This window comes from Apodemus sylvaticus, chromosome 19 (assembly GCF_947179515.1).
Source record: "Apodemus sylvaticus chromosome 19, mApoSyl1.1, whole genome shotgun sequence".
In the NCBI taxonomy this organism is placed as follows: Eukaryota; Metazoa; Chordata; class Mammalia; order Rodentia; family Muridae; genus Apodemus; species Apodemus sylvaticus.
Genome location: NC_067490.1, coordinates 57,780,823 through 57,801,889, shown reverse-complemented (window position 1 = coordinate 57,801,889; position 21,067 = coordinate 57,780,823). Strand labels below are relative to the sequence as shown.

Genomic DNA, 21,067 nt, shown 5'->3' with positions numbered 1-21,067 from the left:
ATACTAATTCAAGTTTTGGACCAAATGGATCTAACAGATATATAAATAGAACATTACATCCTAAATCAAAAGAACATACCTTCTTCTCAGCACCTCATGGTACCTTCTCAAAAATTGACCATATAGTTGGTCACGAAACAGACCTCAACAGATATAAGAAGATATAACTCATCCCATGCCTCATATCACATCACTATGGAGCAAGAGTGGTCTTGAATAGCAACAAAAACAACAGAAAGCCCACATACACATGGAAGCTAAGCAATGCTCTACTCAATGATAACTTGGTCAAGGAAGAAATAAGGAAAGAAATCAAAACCTTTTTATAATTTAATGAAAATAAAGGCAATATACACAAATTTATGGGACACAATGAAAACAGTGCTAAGAGGAAAACTCATAGCTCTAAGTGCCTCCAAACAGAAGCTGGAGAGAGCATACACTAGCAACTTAACAGTACACTTGAAAGCTCTAGAACAGAAAGTCGCTAATATACCCAAGAGGAGCAGAAGGCATAAAACTCAGGGCTGAAATCAACCAAGAAGAAACAAAAAGAATCATACAAAGAATCAACAAAACCAGGAGCAGGTTCTTTGAGAAAATCAATGATAGATAAGTACTTAGCCAGACTAAGCAGAGAGCACAGAGACAGTTTCTAAACTAACAAAATCAGAAATGAAAAGGGAGATATAACAACAGAAACTGAGAAAATGTAAAAAAAATAAAATAAAATAAAAAATCATCAGATCGTACTACAAAAGCCTATACTCAACACAACTGGGAAATCTGGATGAAATGGACAATTTCCTAGAAAGATACCAACTAGCAAAGTTAAATCAGGATCAGATAGACCATCTAAACTGTCCCATAATCCCTAAAGAAATAGAAGTGGTCATTGAAAGTCTCCCAACCTGTACAGAGCCATATTGGAGCAGTCATGCCCTTGGTCGGAGTTTGACTTCGGTCAAGGATAATCCCTGGCTTCAGGCAGGAATCTGCCATTAGGACATAATAGAGAAGTAGGTTAAAGCAGGAATTTTTATCCTTGGGTGGAGTGCTAAGAGTGTACTTGACTATGGTCAAGGTTAACTTCTCCCAGATAGCCAGGATCCTGCTCCACCTAGGGTGGAGTTCTCTGAAGTAAAGGTTAAATTCATTGTTCCTCCAAGTCTAGGAATTCCTGAATTAAGCAGGTGACCCACCCAGCTGCCGGAGCAGTCAAGAAGAGGACCTCCAAGAGAAGCTAGACAACTTCCACCAGAACCGCAGCTGGGAGTCTGGGGGGAAGGGTTTGCCCAAACTGTTAAAAGGTCTGATGCCATTAAAGTTTCCGGCTTTGATCAGTGAATATTGTCTTGGCCATTTTTCTTTTCGCCCCTTCCCTATCCATCCCTCAGCTTCTTTTCCAGCTACCCACTTCATAATAGCTGCACGCAGCTATGGAATCCAACACCAACCAAAAAAAGCACAGTACCAGACAGTTTTAGTTCAGAATTCTATCAGACCTTCAAAGAAGACCTAACACCAATACTCTTCAAACTATTTCACTAAATATAAAGAAAAGGAACAGTACCCAACTTGTTCTGTGAAACCACATTTATGCTGATACCAAAGCCACACAAATATCCAACAAAGAAAGAAAACTTCAGACCAATTTCCCTTATAAATATTTATGCAAAAATACTCAATAAAATTCTTGCCAACCAAATCCAAGAACACATCAAAATGATAATTCAACACAATTAAGTAAACTTCATACGAGGGATGCAGGGATGGTTCAATATATGAAAATCCATCAATGTAATCCACTACATAAACAAACTCAAAGAAGAAAATCACATGGTCATTTCATTAGATGCTGAAAAAGCCCACAAGTACTTGCTGACCAGGGCCTGATATAGCTGTCACTTGCAAGGCTCTGCTAGAGTATGACAAATACAGAGGGGGACACTCTCAGTGAGCCATTGAACTGAGCACTGGATTCCCAATGGAGGAACTAGAGAAAGTACCCAAGGAGCTGAATGGGTTTGCAGCACCATAGGAAGAAAAGCTATATGAGCCACCCAGTACTCCCAGAGTTCCCAGGGACAAAACCATCAACCAAAGAGTACACATGGAGTTACCCCTAGGTCCATACGTATAGGCAGCAGAGGATGGCCTTGTTAGACACCAAAGGGAGGAGAGGCCCTTGGTCCTGGAAAGGTTGAATGCCACATTGTAGAGGAATACCAGGTCAGGGAAGCAGGAGAGGGTTGATTGGGGAGCAGGGGTAGGGGAAATGGCTTCTGGGATTTTCATGGGTGTGGGGTAGGGACCAGGAAAGGGGACAACATTTGAAATGTAAGTAAAGAATATATCTAATAAAAAAAGAAAAAGAAAGAAAAAAAGAATGTGGCCCCTTGTAATTCAAACACACTTCAGTGGATTATATCATACCCCAGAGTCTACAGCAGCACAAATTAGACTGGGTGGGTTTAAAAAACATGACGATGCAAACTTAGGCAAATATGGACTTGGACGTAGATATAGTAAGCACTGAAGGAAGCTGAATGTGATCAAAATATAATGTATGAAAGAATGAATAAAATTATGTATCAAAAACATATATAAAACATGTGTCAAACTATGAGAAATAATGTCAAATACACATCATTTGTGCGATTACATGACCTGAAAACAAATTGATGAGTCCAGACATAGATTATGTGAAATACATATGATATAAACATACAACGAAATATATACAAAATAGAAAGATTTTGTGGCAGATCTAACAAAATGAATTTAGAAGCAAGTACAGGATACAGATATTTACAGATATGACTAATAACTGTAAATAGGAACAGGTATATATGACTCTTCATATTGTTTTTTATTGTATAATTAATTATGGAAGGTACATGAAATAATAACATTGAGGGTATTTGAATTTTTTTTTTCTGTGAGTCACAGGTTTGTTTCATAAATATTTCTCTCCAGAAAGGTCCAATTCAGAGTTCTCAATATGCAAGTCATTTTGCCTAGCAAAAGTTCTAAATTCTACAGATTTTAACGTTTTTTGTTAAACTTTAACAATAGACAAAGATCTGCTAAACAAAGAAAGTAATCAATTTTATACAACTAATAACAAAGCACTGTGTTATGTGTTTAAAAAAATATTATGTTCATTATAAAGAGAAGCCAGCTCTGGATTTCTTCAGCTTTTAAACAAACTTCCTTTTACTCTTCTTAGAACATAAAAAGGAATTGCCAACCTCCCAAAATGAAAAGCAATCCAGCCAGTCTGTATAAAGATGGTTAGGTTATACATGACTGTCCACACACACACACACACACACACACACAAACACTACAAATGGATTAGGCTCAAATATCATGTCTGGTTTTGCCTGGAATTAATTGGATTTTTAAGATCATATGATAAAAATTACCTAATATTCTGAATACAGAAATCAAAGCTCAGAAATTATCATCCAATAAAATACTTAAAGAAACTTGAAATTTTAGTGAAAAGCTCACTTAGCAAAAGCACCAGGTGTAAAAATCAATAAAACTCCATTATAAGACCCACTGGAGCAGACCAGTGAGGGAGAACCCAGGCATGTATTTTTGACTAGAGCATTTCCAGAGGATATTGGTCCAAGGATATAGGATGCCATATTTCGCTGGTTTCACAGAAACATACCAGTAAAGAATAACTCAAAGACTTCTAGCTAGCTGTGAACACACTTTATCTTTATACAAAAGAAATAAACCAGTAGACATACTTCATCTAATAAGAACCAGGATTCCTAATAAAAGAGTGACCACTTAAAAGGAAAGAATTGCAGGAGTCTTTGACAACAACAAATGTGTTCAGTTTATTAAATAATCTGATTATCAAGTCTATATGGGACATCTCTGACTGTGATAATTAGGGGAGTGGTTTTCTTGCTGTAGCATTCCAGAGAGGCCTGTGAGTTTAGATCTGGAGCATGTGTCTCATGGAGACCCTGGATAATTGATTTGGATGAGTACCTTCATCATTGTGAGGACAGAGAGAACTATATGTCTACCTTGAAAGAATTTTCTTTCCAGTGCTGAAATCTTTGCTTACCAGCCTCTTCAATGCACCCTTTACATCTTTGTTTCTCAAAGTGTAAATGAGGGGGTTTAGAGTAGGAATAACCACAGTATACAAAAGGGTGATAAACTTCCCCTGATTCTGTGCATAGGAACTGTTAGGATGAATATAGACAGCAGTGCTTGTGCCATAAAATAGTACTACTACCAGCAGATGGGATCCACAGGTTCCAAGAGCTTTACCCCAGGTTAGAGCTGCCCTTAACCTCATCAATGCTTGCGCAATGTATCCATATGACACCAAGATGAGTGTCAGGGGAAGGAGGAGTAACACCAAGGAAGCCATGAATAGCTGCACTTCATTGGCATGAATGTCTACACAGGCCAACTTGATCATGGCAGGAACTTCACAGATGAAGTGATAAATCCTGTGGTTCCCACAGCGAGGCAGGCGGAGGGTGATGGTGCCCTGAATCAGCGTGTTGCCCACTCCACTCAGCCATGCCACACCTGCAAGAGACTGGCAGAGCCGTGGGTGCATAACTGTAGCATAGTGAAGTGGTCGGCAAACAGCAGCATAGCGATCAAATGCCATAACTGCGAGGAGGACACATTCAGTGGACCCCAGAGCCAGAGACACATAAAGCTGAATAGCGCAGCCTGTGGCAGTAATTGTCTTGGCTGCCATGGAGGTTCCACAGCAGCTGAGGAACAATGCTGGTTGAAAAGCAGATATCAACGAAAGAGAGGTTGGTAAGGAAATAGTACATGGGCGTTTGGAGCGCAGAATCCAAACAGGAAATGAGGATGATCGCAGTGTTGCCTACCAGTGTCAGGAGGTAGGAGATCAGCACCACCACAAAGAGGATCTTCTCAAGTTGTGGCTGATCAGAGAAGCCCACCAGGATGAAATCACCACCTGAGCTCTTGTTAATTGTCATCACTGTACTCACAAAAAGGAGCGTGAAAGGTGCAGAAATATCTGTTAGATAAAGAGGAATGTAAATGGGATCAGAAAACCTCATGAGAGACATGGCCTCTAAAAGTGCAAGATGGGATATATTCTATAGAGGAGAGAAGCAGGAGTGGGGCAGAAAAGAGGGAGAGGGAGAGGGAGAAGGAGAGGGAGAGGGAGAGGGAGAGGGAGAGGGAGAGAGAGAGGGAGAGAGAGAGAGAGAGAGAGAGAGAGAGAGAGAGAGAGAGAGAGAGAGAGAGAGAGATTTCCAGGAGGAAAGTCAAAGAATACAGAGTACACTGAGAACTATTAAAGGTACAGAGCTACACATAGAACTACAAACGACAAAAGAATGAGAGTGAGAGAAATTGTCTTACCCAGGGAAGTGAACACCAATTGGTTAAGCAATTCCAAATGGTCAGTCCTAAAAACACATAGGAGTAACATTATACAGACTTAACAGGATACACCACACACACACACACACACACACACACACACACACACACACACACACACATTCTTAAATGTATGTATATATGTAACAAATAATGAAGAAAGGCCATGGTTTGGAAAGAGAGCAAGAGAAGTATATTGTAGGATATGGAGGAAGGAAAGGGAATGGGGAAATGATGTAATTATATTACAATCTAAAAAAATAAAGAAAAAAATGTTCCAGAAAGGCTCAGAGCTATAAAACAGATCATTTAGAAAACACTCAACAATCAATGATTGCCCAGTTCTTCTAAATTGTCTCAATTGTTCTTTCAGGAAACTTGCCTTTTTCTTCCTTAACTTCTAAGACTATCAGCAAAAGGTAAAAAGAGAGATTGCAAAGATATAAACAAGGTCTTGGTAGGTATTCAATTGTGTCCCTAGGAAAAGTAACAAAGATGCATTTGGGAGAAAATAAATAAATAAAAGACATGACACTATCCTTCTCTACCTTAAATGAGTATTTGTAAGCTATTCGATTTCTTTACTTTTAATGTATATTTAAAAACACCATGCTCCGATAAGAGCATGCCATGGTTGTTTCTGGTGTGGCCCTGCCAGAGCCTTACAAATACAGAGGCAGAAGCTAGCAGTCAACACTTTGTCTGGGTGTGGGTTCGCCAATGGAGGAGCTGGAGGGTGGTCCAGAGGAGCAGAAGGGTTTTACAACTCCATGGGAAGAACGAGTTCAGCCACCTAGACACCCCAGGACTCCCAGGGACTAAAACATCAACCAAGGGGTACACATGGTTCCAGCCAAAAATGTGGCAGAGGAATGCCTTGTCAGGCATCAGTAGGAGGAGTGGTCCTTGGTCAGGTAAAGACTCAATAGATGCCCAACAAAGGGAAATCGAGGGAGGGTAGTGGGGGAGTGGTTCGGGTGCAGGGGCATATACATGGAGGCAGGGGAAGAGGGGTTGGGGGTCTTTGGGGAGGGGGAAAACGGGAAAGGTTTTACCATTGGCAATGTAAATGAAGATGATATTCAATAAATTAAAAAAAACACCATTCTAAGAACAAAGTTCACAACCATAATGACTTAACTGTTGGATATCATGCATGGATTGTTTTTCTATCAGAATTGTTCTTATATTTTTTCTTATAAGGCAGTCTGGAATGTTTTAACAGTTAATGTAGACTACTCTTGCTAGTTTGAATAATTTTAGAGACTTGTAAATTTATTTCAGGCCTGTGTATTTTATGATACAGAATCTATGACTCAACTTTTCATCTCAATTGCTCTCCCTTTGAACATGTACTTTTGAAGCTATTTTCTTTATTATTGTAACTTCATAATATATAAACAATAGAAAATATAAATGTAATGGAATTCTTACTTTGTTTAGATTATATTTTTGCATATTCATTGCACGTGGAACTGTGTTGCATGGTGCCACTTTCATAGAAGTGTATGTTGCATCTCAAGCAAAACCCTTAATTTCTTATTTTATTTTATTTTTTATCAAGACTTTTTATGACTATCCTAGATAGGAAGCCTTATAGGTTATCATTTATTTTTTGGCTATAACTCTTTACTACTTGAATTCTTTTTTTTTTTTTCGGTTTTTTTTTTTTTTTTTTTTTTTTTTTTTTTTTTTTTTTTGATTTGGTTTTGTCGAGACAGGGTTTCTCTGTGTAGTCCTGGCTGTCTTGGAACTCACTCTGTAGACCAGAAATCTACTGGCCTCGAACTGAGAAATCCCCCTGCCTCTGTCTCCCAGAGTTCTGGGATTACAGGCGTGTGCCACCACTGCCCAGCACTACTTGACTTCTTATGGCCAAAAAAAAAAATATATTAATATTAAAATAGGACATTGATCAATGTAAAGTTATTTCTAAAAAAATATCAGCTTCACACACTATCATTTAATTCAAGGTTCTTCACAATTTTTGTCTTCCTTTCTGTTTTCAGAATGATATCCCACTTCTATTACTTTTTATCAAATCCAGTTTTAACTTCTTTACTCATCCTGTGTCTCTTCCTAACACTGTTTCAGTTATACCTGCCAACTTCTATCCACATGTCAGTCCTATTTCCAGATGAACATCTTCCAAGCAGCACTGTCAGACACTGAGCATACCTCCTGAAACCTCAGTTGCTTTGTTTGTAACCATGTAAATTTGCACATGAGCCCATTTCACAGAGCAGGCCACATGTCCTAAAAGAAAAGGAAAATGCTTAGTGAGTATAACCTTTTAAAATCTATTTCTTATTATCTAAAATGAATGACTATTTTTAAACAACAGAATAGGCATGAATGTACTCTAATAAGTTGATATCTTTACTATATTACAAAATTATTATTCTCCCTACTTTCCTCTCTCAACTAGCAAATGTTTAAAGTATCTTTTAAATATGCAGCATGGTAAACTAATGTTTCTTAAACCATCTAATTTAAAGCCAACATATATATGGTAATATATTCACATTTACTGAAGAAACTAAACTTACAAATTGAAATTTTCAATTCAAATTATAAAAACTGAAGAATGTGGGTAACACTATCAAAATTACTACTATAATTTCTTTAAAACAGAATCCAAATATGAAATCCATCCCTGGATTTTCTATGCCATTCATACATATTTATGGAAAAAATATGTTCATTCCCTAACCTTGTGCTCTCCATATTGTTTAGTCAAGGTACTTGAATAGACTTAGGAACTGTGTGAAACCATATTTTAATAGTATAATGCTGGAAAATATAATTTCCCAGACATGTTAGGGCAAATACTACTATATATTGCATTTTCAAGTTTTTCCTCAGTTACAGTCATCCTGTTCAAATGTATTTATTTAACTCAACATTGTTAAGAAAGTTTAAGACATGAACATTTTAATTCAGTCATATTGAAGGGATAAGTATTTAATATGAAAATCATGTTTTTAATTCTCTATATTTTTCAAAACCAAAATGATTCAAAGTCAAGGGAACATAAATAGTTTCCATACCTGTCCATTAATGAAGAGAAGCACAGGCTGTCTCCACAGAACCACACGTATATCCAACACTATTGCTATATCAGAAAGAACTTCACATTTTTAGTTCTTCAGAAAACTGCAAAATTGGAAAGAATTTAAGAAAGCTAAGTCATAGGGAAATCCTTCCAAATATAAAAGTGGTCTCTTTTTGATTAACCAACTTTGCTTTTTTTTCTTAGCTTTGAATATTTGTTCTTCAATTTTAAGGTAACTATAAAATATGAATTATTTTAAATCCAATTTTATACTGAAATTTATTTTACTATATCATTCAAAACACTTTAAATATTTAGCATGATATAAGACATGTGAATATTAACTGAATCATATAAATAATGAAGACTTGACAGTTGATAAAAATAATATTGTTTTCTTAGCTAGAGAGGTTATAATACAGAGAAATGAGAAAAAGAAAAATGTATGGCTATTATTTCCTCACTTCTGAAATTTTTGTCTGCTCATCCTTTCAATTATTTCCCTAGGCTGAGAAAATAATGAGTTCCAGAAATAACAGATTATGAAAATGAATCTTAGAATTCAAGGCCAAATATCAGATGTGAGTGCTTTGCCCAGAGCCAGGGGATACTGAAGTGTGTCACTGTGGTTGGAAATGATATCAGCCCAAACTGGGACCTGGAGATCCCTAAATTCCCAATGGAACAATTATCACCAGGCATGAGTGACCAAGAGCAAAATCTACTGGGAAGCTGCATTGTAATCACTGCTGCTGCACAGGTAGGTCTTTAATATGAGAAAATTCCAGGCTGTCAAGTCACATTCTGGACAAAGATTGTGAAAATGAGAATAAATTTCTCACTTTGAGCAAGACTAAAGATCTAATGATTCTCCTGGAATTGCCTTCATTGACATATTTTGTAGTCTCTATATAATCAGAACATAATTTCAAGATCCTCTAACCTGAATATAGGTAAATGTATGTAACAACTGTTGTCACAGGGATAGATTTTCATATGTGGAGTCTATTGGAGAGAAATAAGAGTAGGTATTCTGACAATGTGGTCTACATTCTTCAAATATTATAAAAGATACTGTAGTCACTTAGTTGAAGAGGCCTCACATATAAAAGTTCTCAAAGTTCATTGATACTTCTTTCATATTCATAAAGCAAAACACACAGGCTAAGTTGTTCGGGACTACTTTCTTCCAATTCATTTTCCTAAAAGTCTTTTATTGAGTAATATGTCTTAATAACTTATATTAAAGCAAATGCAGGGAGACTTCATTACAGAAACATGCAATTTAGGAATAGAGAGAGCAAAAACTTCTTGACATCAGCCATAAACCACAGCTAATAAACACACAAACAGCGTGAGTTTCATGAAGAACACAGACATGAACACAGATAATTCTCTCAGTGATAACTTTCAGAAGATCTGAAAAAGAAAGCTAATTTCATTCAGGGTCATCTTTAAAAACAAACTGAAAATATATAGGTAATGACAATTTCACAATAAAAAACTGTCATGTTGAGATATTTAAGAGATGTACCTCTCTTTATGCCTCGAGATCAGGGTTGAAACATCATTAGATTAGTTTTATATAGGCTCCAAGTTAGTAGTAAGTCTTTAATGCAAAAATGCTTTTTTTAATTAAAGATTTATTTATTCATTCATTCATTTTATGTATGAATACACTGTAGCTATCCCTCATACACATCAGAAGAGGGCACCAGATCCCATTACAGATGGTTGTGAGCCACCATGCTGTTTCTGAGAATTGAACTCAGGACCTCTGGAAGAGCTGTTAGTTAACCACTATGCCATCTCTCCAGCCCACAAAAAAATGCTTTTAAATAAGCTATTAGGTACTGGGAATTTTTGACTTATTGAATGATAGCTTTTAGATAAGCTCCTGATGCCCTTGGCTTCGCTGAGTGAAAACCTATCCTAGCTTGTTTTATGTCAACTTGACATAAGCTATAGGTATTTGGGAAGAGGTTTCCTCTATGGAGAAAATGAGTCTACCAGATTATGGGCAAATTTGTTGTTTATTTTCTTGATTAATTGATGTGGGAAGACTCTTTATGGGTGGAATTACCTCTTTACTGGTGGTCCTAGGTACAGATTGAGCAAACCATGATTAAGCCAGTAAGCAGCAGTCCTCCATGGACCCTGCATCGATTTTTACTTGCGGATTCTTTTTCTAAGTTCCTTCCCTGACTTGCTTGGATTATATACTGACTAAAAGTTGTAAGATTAAACAAACCTCCTCTTCTTTAAGTTGCTGATGGTCCTAGTGTTTGATTTTAGCACAGGAACTTAACTAAGACAAAGACTTTATGCCATGCAACCAACTGGATAGCTATCACGTCAAAACAGGATGCTTCAAACACTGATGGCCTTGAGGAAGCCACAGAAAACTTACATCTGCTTACTGTTGAAGTAGAATATGAGCTCCAGGAGGGACTCTCTCAGCCTTGGCTGCCTCAAATAATTTAAGTTAGACCTTTTCATCACAAGACTTGATGAATTTCAGATACTACTCACTCTTAGATATTCTCAGTTAAGGCCATGGTGGGGAGCACTTCCCTGTCTGCCTAACAGAAGTCTCATGATTGATTCAAAATCAATTCTTCCTATGCAAGGTCCATCTCAAAATTTTCTCTCAGGGGTGAATTTCTATGTTTGTTAAAACTTGTGAAAGTTATGTGTTCATTTGAATTTAATTCTAGGAACTTTCAAATTACTTCCTGATCCTTTCAATGTTTGACTACTCTTTCAAAAGTTTCTTGTTGGATTCCAAGTGGTTTTGTAGTTTCTGTACTCTCCTTCTACTAATTTCTAGTTTGATTATACTATTACATGATATAATAAAATAAATTAATTTTATTCTTTTATGGTAACATTTTCCTTATGTCATAATATGCATAATGTCCTAAAACAAACGATATCAAAACTGTTTAATGTAGAAACACAAAGTATAAATTTCCCTAAAATAGTTAAGTATACTAAATCAGTGCTCATGAAATATAATCCTTGAACAAATGAGTGTGTTGTGGCTCCTTACCCAGGATTGCTGTTGTGCATCAGTGATCTCAGGGTGGTCAGAGGAGCTGGGGATCAGGGTCTCTGGTGGTGCTGGGTATGGTTGGTATAAAAATGCCAGAAGACTGTATCAGAGGACAGCTTATGAACTTAAATGGCAGGGCTAGTTTATAGAGGTCAAGGCACGGGCAGGGGAAGAAAAAGAAAAAGGGAGTATATGCACCTAATGTAAATGAAAACTTTACTCAGCTATCACTAACAAGATAAGAATATAATATTCAAACTCACTAATAAGCAGATATTAGCCTAGAAAATTGGAATACCCAAAACATAATCCATACATCAGATGATGTACAAGAAGAATGGAGGAGTAGCCCCTGGTTCTGGAAAGACTCAGTGTAGCAGTATAGGACAAAACCAGAACAGGGAAGTGGGAAGGGGTGGATGGGAGAAAAGTGGGAGGGAAGAGGGCTTATGGGACTTTCAGGGAGTGGGGGGCCAGAAAAGCGGAAATCATTTGAAATGTAAATAAAAATATATCAAATAAAAAAAAAGAATATAATATTCATCACCTTGACTTGAAACTCAGAGTGCCTAGGCATGAACAAGTGCTGTGGTTTGTATTAATGATTCTCCAGGAGACCATATGTTGGATCCTTGTCATCAGTGTGGCATTTTGATTCAGTAGTAAAATGATTAGCTTATGGTGATACACCCTTGTAGATGGAATGATTCAGATGTTCTGTAATAGAACTATTTCTGAGGAGAAAGGGCTGTTGCAGAATTCTGCTCCTCTACACAGAGCTATTGTCCTGTCCATAAGGACTCTCAGGAGGGCAATGAGAAGCCTTCTGAAACTCACCAGTGAGAAGAGATTGTGAGTCTCCTGGGGAGAGTAAGAGAAAAAGGACTCAGAAGACACAAGAATTTTAGTATGATATGTATATAGCTCATTGTTTTCCAGGAAAGGGGAAAATGCACATAATAGGTGTAAACCGTCCAGTGGTCAGTTATTCCAGGGTCCCAAAGAGGTGCTACCTGAGGGTCAAAAGGGGTGGGGGGAGAGAAGGAGGCCAAGCACCAAGAAAGACATATCAGTCTGGGTTATGTCAAAGCCTCGTTTAATGTTCTGAGGTACACAGGTTTTAAAGCTTTCAGGAGGGATGTGCCTCAAGGCAAGGACAAAGGAAGGAAGGGCAATCTTAGCAGTTTCAGCAGGAAGAGATAAGGGTCCTCAGGTGGAGACAACACATGTTTGCACAGGCTGGAGCCTGCCACAGTTATCTAAGGACTTCCTTCCACCGCAATTACCGGAGAGGCTCTCCTTTGTTTTACTCAGGACCTTTGCCCAAGAGAGGATCTCTAATGGCTTCCCACAAATGGGAATAGTGAAGTAAGTGTGTGTGTGTGTGTGTGTGTGTGTGTGAGAGAGAGAGAGAGAGAGAGAGAGAGAGAGAGAGAGAGAGAGAGAGAGAGAGAGAGATTGGACATTGCCTTAAAGGACATAGTGCTATCTCCTGAGACACACAATCTTAACACCAGGCATGTTATCTGACTATAACAAAACATTTTCAATGCAATATAGAGAAGAAGATGGGAATGGTGTGTGTTCCATGTATGTTGTAAGGAGAGTATGAACAGAAACCCAGGAATAGAAACTACCAATCATCTTTTCACATACTGTGATTTAAGGTACACACCACAGTTAATTTATCAAGAATAGGCCTGAGAAAAGTGAATTGAAGTATATAAAAGGATATCAGATACTCAACACATTTTTACATTCTTGTTATTCTAATTAATTAATTCTTTGAAGACTATTAAAGTTTATGCAGACTCCATCATCCCTCTCAGTAAACAGCTGTGTTGTGTCAATCGCTTTTTTCATAGTAAATCAGAATTCACTTACTACTGACATTCTCAGGTTATGCAGTACATTGTAATCTAGTCAAGTGATCCTTCGGTCTCTAATGTATCAAGCTAAAGTGTCACTCAGATGCATAAGTATTACTAGGTGAGTGATACAAGGAAACTAGGAAATCAGGGGTGAGCCTTCTAATAATCTTTTCCTGAGCAATGTAAACAAGTTGTGTGTGACGCTATAGAATTTTAGAAATAGTCACCATATAATAGTAAAGATGAATACTTCCAGACCGTTTCTATATACTGACACTGCAGTGTTTCAGAAACATTTCTAACAGTGTATGGCAGCCTTAAAAGGTAAGGCACTGAGCCCACCAATGAACATTTGTTTTGACACCAGGGGAAAACTGTGGGTTTTTTCTACCCCATTCACAAAACAGAGAGATATGTAGAGTGAAATCTAGGCTATGTGAGGTATCATGCAAAGGCAAGGCAGTAAGATTTCAAGGTCCTCTCATGTCATGGATCATCTCTTGCATATATACAGTTGTCACAAAAACACAGCTGGTTGTATGAACCTTCACAATCTTAGCAGTGATTAGCGCACACTTGACTTATAACACTGAAGGTTTATGTATAAGATAGAGCTGATTATTGGTAAGAAAACAATTCAAAGTGCTCAACTAGAAAGATGGGGAGGACATGACGTGTTTACAAAAAAAAAAAAAAATAGTGAACCCAAAATTAGGTCAAGAAAATATAAGAAATGAGAAGCAGAAGAAATTTATACACCACAGTGTTCTGACACTTGTTTCTCAAGAATCTTGATACTCTTTCTGAGCAAATCATTCTTATTACACAAATTGAAATGAAAATATAACATTCTGGGCTTCAACCTGAGTTTCTGGAAATTTAACTGAGAGAGGCAACACCGCACTCTCAAACTAAAGAGCTACTACACAAATACAGAAGTTACTAATGAAAGACAAGGTGGTTAAAAAAAATATTTCAGATTAAAAAATAGCCATTTCTGTGTTGGCTTTTGGGGAGGCATTATTTATTTGGGGTTTTGTTTTGTTTTCTCATAAGATAGTACAGTGGACTATATAAGTATAAAATGCATCACAACAAAATTGTCAGCGTTTTAGCAAATTTTTACAAGAATAGAGTCCATTGAGAGGTCATAGTTGTCAGAACTTAAGTTAGTCCTGTGTTTCCTAGCCTTGTATCTTTAGAATGTCTTCCTAAATGGGTGTATGTCTAATCTAACAAATCCAATAAGCTATTATATACAACGATATCCCCCTAGGTTAGAAAATTATGTATATTTTTTGTTTGTTTGTTTGTTTTCTACTATTCTCAGTAGGAAAATAATCTTGTGATCAATTAATGAATAGGAACAAAGATTATGGATTATGGTATAAAACTTCCCAAATTAGAGTGTACACAAAGGTAAACCTAAAGTGCTTATGGGTAGACATACACACATGTTCATGTCCTATGTAGCTGATAAGCCTTCAGCACCTGGTCAACATAAGTGATTTGGAAAATTAACTTAATTCTCACTGCAGCACCTCATGGGGAACACAGTTTTTTTTCTCAGACCTCTTTATAAGTGACCAAATGGAGAAACATAGTGTGAACAAATGCTGTTAACATGCATTGTTGTTTAAATTAACACTTTAACTTTAACAATCTCCCCCATGTGATCACTTGTTCTACTCTATTGTCACAAGACAAACCTCAACAAATATAAGAAGATTGAACTAATCCCATGCCTCCTATCAGATCACTATGGAGTAAAAGTGGTCTTCAATAGCAACAAAAACAACAGAAAACCCACTTACACGTGGAAACTGAACATACACTAACAGCTTAACAACATACCTGAAAGCCCTGGAACAAAAAGAAGCTATTTCACCCAGGAGGAGTAGAAGGCAGGAAATCATCAACCTCAGGGCTGAAATCAATCAAGTAGAAACAAAGAGAACCATACAAAGAATCAACAAAACCAGGAGCTGGTTCTTTGAGAAAATCAACAAGATAGATAAACCCTTAGCCAGACTAACCAAAGGGCACAGAGACAGTATCCAGATTAACAAACTTAGAAATGAAAAGGGAGATATAACAACAGAAACTGAGGAAATTCAAAAAATTAGATCCTACTACAAAAGCCTATACTCAACATAATTGGAGAATCTGGAGGAAATGGACAGTTTCCTAGACAGATATCTGACACCAAAACGAAATCAGGATCAAATAGATCAACTAAACAGTCCCATAACACCTGAAGAAATAAAAAGGGTCGTAGAAAGTCTCCCAACCAAAAAAAGCACGGGACCAGATGGCTTCAGTGCAGAATTCTATCAGACTTTCATAGAAGACTTAACACCAATACTCTTCAAACTATTCCACAAAATAGAAACAGAAGGAACTCTGCTCAACTTGTTCTATGAAGCCACAATTACCCTGATACCAAAACCACACAAAGATCCAACAACAAAAGAGAACTTCAGGCCAATTTCTCTTATGAATATTGATGCAAAAATAGTTAATAAAATTCTTGCCAACCGAATCCAAGAACACATCAAAACGATCATCCAACATGATCAATTAGGCTTCATCCCAGGGATGCAGGGATGGTTCAATATAAGGAAATCCATCAATGCTATCTACTACATAAACAAACTCAAAGAAAAAACCATATGATCATCTCATTAGATGCATTAAAACCGTTTGACAAAATTCAGCATCCTTTCATGCTAAAAGTATTGGAAAGAACAGGAATTCAAGGCCCATACCTAAACATCGTTGAAGCAATATACAGCAAACCGGTAGCCAACATCAAACTAAACAGAGAGAAACTTGAGCAATCCCACTAAAATCAGGGACTAGACAAGGCTATCCTCTCTCTCCATATCTTTTCAATATAGTACTTGAAGTTCTAGCTAGAGCAATTAGACAACACAAGGAGGTCAAGGGGATACAAATTGGAAAGGAAGAAGTCAAATTATCACTATTTGCAGATGACATGATAGTCTACTTAAGTGACCCGAAAACCTCCACCAGAGAGCACCTACAGCTGATAAACAACTTCACCAAAGTGGCTGGTTATAAAATCAGCTCAAGCAAATCAGTTGCCTTCCTATACTCAAAGGATAAGCAGACTGAGAAAAAAGTTAGGGAAATGACACCCTTCACAATAGCCACAAACAATATAAAGTATCTTGGTGTGACTCTAACCAAACAAGTGAAAGATCTATATGACAAGAATGTCAGGTCTCTGAAGAAGGAAATCGAAAAAGACCTAAGAAAATGGAAAAATCTGCCATGCTCGTGGATTGGCAGGATTAATATAGTTAAAATGGCCATCTTGCCAAAAGCAATGTACAGATTCAATGCAATCCCCATCAAAATCCCAACTCAGTTCTTCACAGAGTTAGAAAAAGCAATTCTCAAATTCATCTGGTATAACAAATAACCCAGGATAGCTAAAACTATTCTCAACAACAAAAGAAATTCTGGGGATCAGTATCCCTGACTTCAAGCAATACTACAGAGCAATAGTGTTAAAAACTGCATGGTATTGGCACAGTGACAGACAAGTGGACCAATGGAATAGAATTGAAGATCCAGAAATGAACCCACACACCTATGGTCACTTGATCTTCGACAAAGGAGCAAAAAACATCCAGTGGAAAAATGATAGCCTTTTCAACAAATGGTGCTGGTTCAATTGGAGGTCAGCATGCAGAATGCGAATTGATCCATTCTTATCTCCATGTACTAAACTTCACTCCAAGTGGATCAAGGACCTCCATGTACAACCAGACACACTGAAACTAATAGAAAAGAAACTGAGGAAGACCCTAGAGGACATGGGCACGGGGGAAAAGTTCCTGAACAGATCACCAATAGCTTATGCTCTAAGATCAAGAATTGACAAATGGGACCTCATAAAATTACAAAGCTTCTGTAAGGCAAAGGACACTGTTAAAAGGACAAAACGGCCTTTTCCCATATCAAATTGGGAAAGGATATTCACCAACCCTACATCTGATAGAGGGCTAATATCCAATATATACAAAGAACTCAAGAAGTTAGACCCCAGGGAACCAAATAACCCTATTAAAAATGGGGTACAGACCTAAATAAAGAATTTCACCTGAAGAAATTCAGATGGCTGAGAGGCACCTTAAGAAGTGCTCAACATCATTAGTCATTAGGGAAATGCAAATCAAAACAGCCCTGAGATTTCACCTTACACCAGTCAGAATGGCTAAGGTCAAAAACTCAGGAGAAAGCAGGTGTTGGTGAGGATGTGGAGAAAGAGGAATACTCCTCCACTGCTGGTGGGGCTGTAAGATGGTACAACCACTTTGGAAATCAGTCTGGCGGTGCCTCAGAAAACTGGACATGACACTTCCAGAGGACCCTGCTATACCTCTCCTGGGCATATACCCAAAGGATTCCCTGGCATGCAATGAAGACACATGCTCCATTATGTTCATAGCAGCCTTATTTATAATAGCCAGAAGCTGGAAAGAACCCAGATGTCCCTCAAAGGAGGAATGGATACAGGAAATGTGGTATATTTACACAATGGAATACTACTCAGCAATTAGAAACAATGAATTCACAAAATTTTTAGGCAAATGGTTTGATCTGGAAAATATCATCCTAAGTGAGGTAACCCAATCACAAAAGAATACAAATGGAATGCAATCTCTGAGAAGTGGATATTAATTAGCCCAGAAGCCCTGAATACCCAAGGCACAAATAGCATAACAAATGACTCCCATGAAGAAGTATGGAGAAGGTCCTGATCCTGGAAAGGATTGATCTAGCATTAGAGGGGAATGTAAGGACAGAGGAAAAAAAGGAGGGAGGTTATTTGAGAATGGATGGAGAGTATAAGGTTTATGAGACATATGGGGAGGGGGATCCGGGAAAGGGGAAATCATTTGGAATGTAAACAAAGAATATAGAAAATAAAAATATTTAAAAAAAAAAAAAAGAAAGAAATTGCGACTCTCCGTGTCGGGTACTGCAGTTGTTTCTGCCGAGCCATCTCGTCTCCAGGGATCCATCTTTTCCCCTGTGTCTAGCCGATGATACTGTACGGAGACATAATTCTTGAGTAGGGTGGAATCTATTTGTGATTTAATGAAGCGGGTTAATCGTTGAAAAGCCCAGGGACCAAAGGAGATTAACAGTAATAACCTTGTGAAGGGTCCTAGAATAGAAGGCAGTAGGGTAGAAAGCCACGGGGATGTGGAGAACCAATTTTCATACCAAGACTCCTGCTGTTCTTGTTCTCTTTTGCGTTTCTCTAAACTTTCTTGTACTCTCCTCAGACTGTCATCTACCAATCCTGTCTTGTCCACATAAACACAGCATTCTTCCCTTAAGGCTGCGCAAAGTCCTCCCTGTTGTAGGAAGAGCAGATCAAGACCTCTCCTATTTTGTAATACTACTTCTGATAAGGAGGCAACAGAATCTTTTAAATTGGCTAAACCATCTGAGTTTGGCCAGGTCCTTATCAATGGCAGCACTAAGTAAATGATATTGTTGTCGATTCTGTTGAGAAGTAACAAGGAGGCAATGCCTGTGGATGTCTTAAAGAAAATAAATGGCAGGCCACATTCTATCTGGTCTACACTTGAAATCTGTAAAGTTTAAATATATGGCCTTTTGACACCCTGAAGGGGGGCAATCAGCAGTAGTCAATATCTCCCCTTGATCTGTTTTATAATTTGTTTAACTTTCAGCTAAATACAATTGCCATGCAAAGAGGGATGTTGAGTCCATAGTTGTCTGTGTTGTCAGCAGTAGTAAGAAGCATCCAAAGGTGTTGAGGATTGAGGCCATTTTCAATGATTATAATCAGCATCATTCTTTGTCTCAGCATCAGCATACTCTGGCAGCTAGCATGTTCCTTTGGCATCCTGCAGAAAAAACACAAACATGCCCTGCTCTCTACACTCAGAGAGATCCCTAGCATTAAAATTTTAAAATTTTTGTAGTATATAGAGATGTGATTCTCCCCTCTTTTATTATAAAAATATTGTTGTAAAGTTCTATGAGCTTGTTCTATAATATCTTATCTTTGTGAATTATGAGGAATCTCAGTAATATGACTAATATAAAATTGTTAATAAGACATCTCAAATGACTGACTATAATAATCAGTTATAATATTTGTCTTAATCTGATTTGGAACATTTAGTATAAAAATATGTAATGACTAATTTTATTTTATATTTTGTTTCTTATGTTAAAATAATTATAACTAGAAATCTTGAAAAGCTGTCAATAGTCATATGTATATTTTTTGATTAATTTTTTGAATTGTATTTGTATAAATAATTGTAAAAGTTAAGAATTAGTAGCATTAAAAAGAAACAATTTTAAGCAATTGTAAGTCATGCTCTCTTTCTCTCTCTCTATATATATTATTAACATATAAATCAAAAGTTTGATTTTTAACATTTTAAAACGAATAGCTACAGCACCCAATTCAATTATCTGTGCTGAAACAAGGGGATACTCAAAAGAATAAACATGTGACCTAATTATATGAGCTTTACTCTCATAGTAGATGCATTTTTATAGGATGCATGTATAAATCTATAACAATATAAAAACATGTATAGAGGCAAATTTTTAACAATTTATCTTTTAGATAACAATTATTAATTTTGTCAAAAAAGGCTTGTCTTGTAATACATTAACAATTAATTATAATCACTTTGCTGTTTAAAATAAGGAACAAACATTTCATCACGCTCTTAAAACATTCTTTTTTAAAAATATTTTTATGATTTTCTTTTGTAACATTTTATTATTACACCAAATCTTTATTGGAGGATGTCAAAACCTTATTTGGAGAGATTTTTATATTAATGGTCTCTTTGTTAAGGAATGGAAGTGAACATATATCATAAACTCTTGACAAATACTTACGGTAGCTTTCTCCAAGTTATGTCTCTCAGTATTTATTTTGCATCTATCTTGAGAACATCAGAGGCTTAAATGGCAAACTTAAAGTGTCTTAGACAAAAAGTTTATCTTAACACCTTTTGAAAAATCATTTTCTTAAAAATTTTAAAAGCCCATTGTTAAGAGCAAGCCATTTCTTGAGGAATAACTTTCTAATGAAAATCTTTTACAGATCTAAGTTTGAACTTTATTTTGAACCACATCTGTATGAATCTTTTAAAAAAAATGTTTTTTGGCCAGAAACTCTCTAAGTGAGTCCTACAAGACAAAACTGCATCTCTCAAGCCTCTGCAGCTTTGAGCAGCTTTGAGGCAGCTCTGAGCTTTGTATTAACTCAAATGTAAATCTCCTGATCTGAGTTTGTTATCTCTAAGGCCAGACCTACACCCACTGGTCCTGTAAAGAGTAACCAGACCCCATTGTATGAAGGTCAAATAACAAAAGGGACCTGTAATATCAAAGCATAACTACAATTTGTGGAAAGCAAAATCCAGTTTTAAACAATCTTTTCTCCTTAAAATTAATGGCAAACACATTATTTCCATATTGTAAAGTTTGTCCATCATCTTGTTGAATGTATGACAGTGTAACTTATTGAAGAGACATTATTTTAAATTGTATTTCTTATAAGTCCAATCTCCAGGCCAAGATTCACACAAAACACAATGCCAATTTAAAAGCATCTTAGAGGCCTGTATTTCC

At 36.9% G+C, this 21,067-nt stretch overlaps 1 pseudogene; it reads right to left on the bottom strand.

Annotated features, from left to right (window-relative positions):
• Nucleotides 1–4,051: 4,051 nt before the first annotated feature.
• On the bottom strand, nucleotides 4,052–5,003 carry LOC127669877 (olfactory receptor 2G3-like; annotated as a pseudogene).
• Between the last annotated feature and the right edge of the window lie 16,064 nt (nucleotides 5,004–21,067).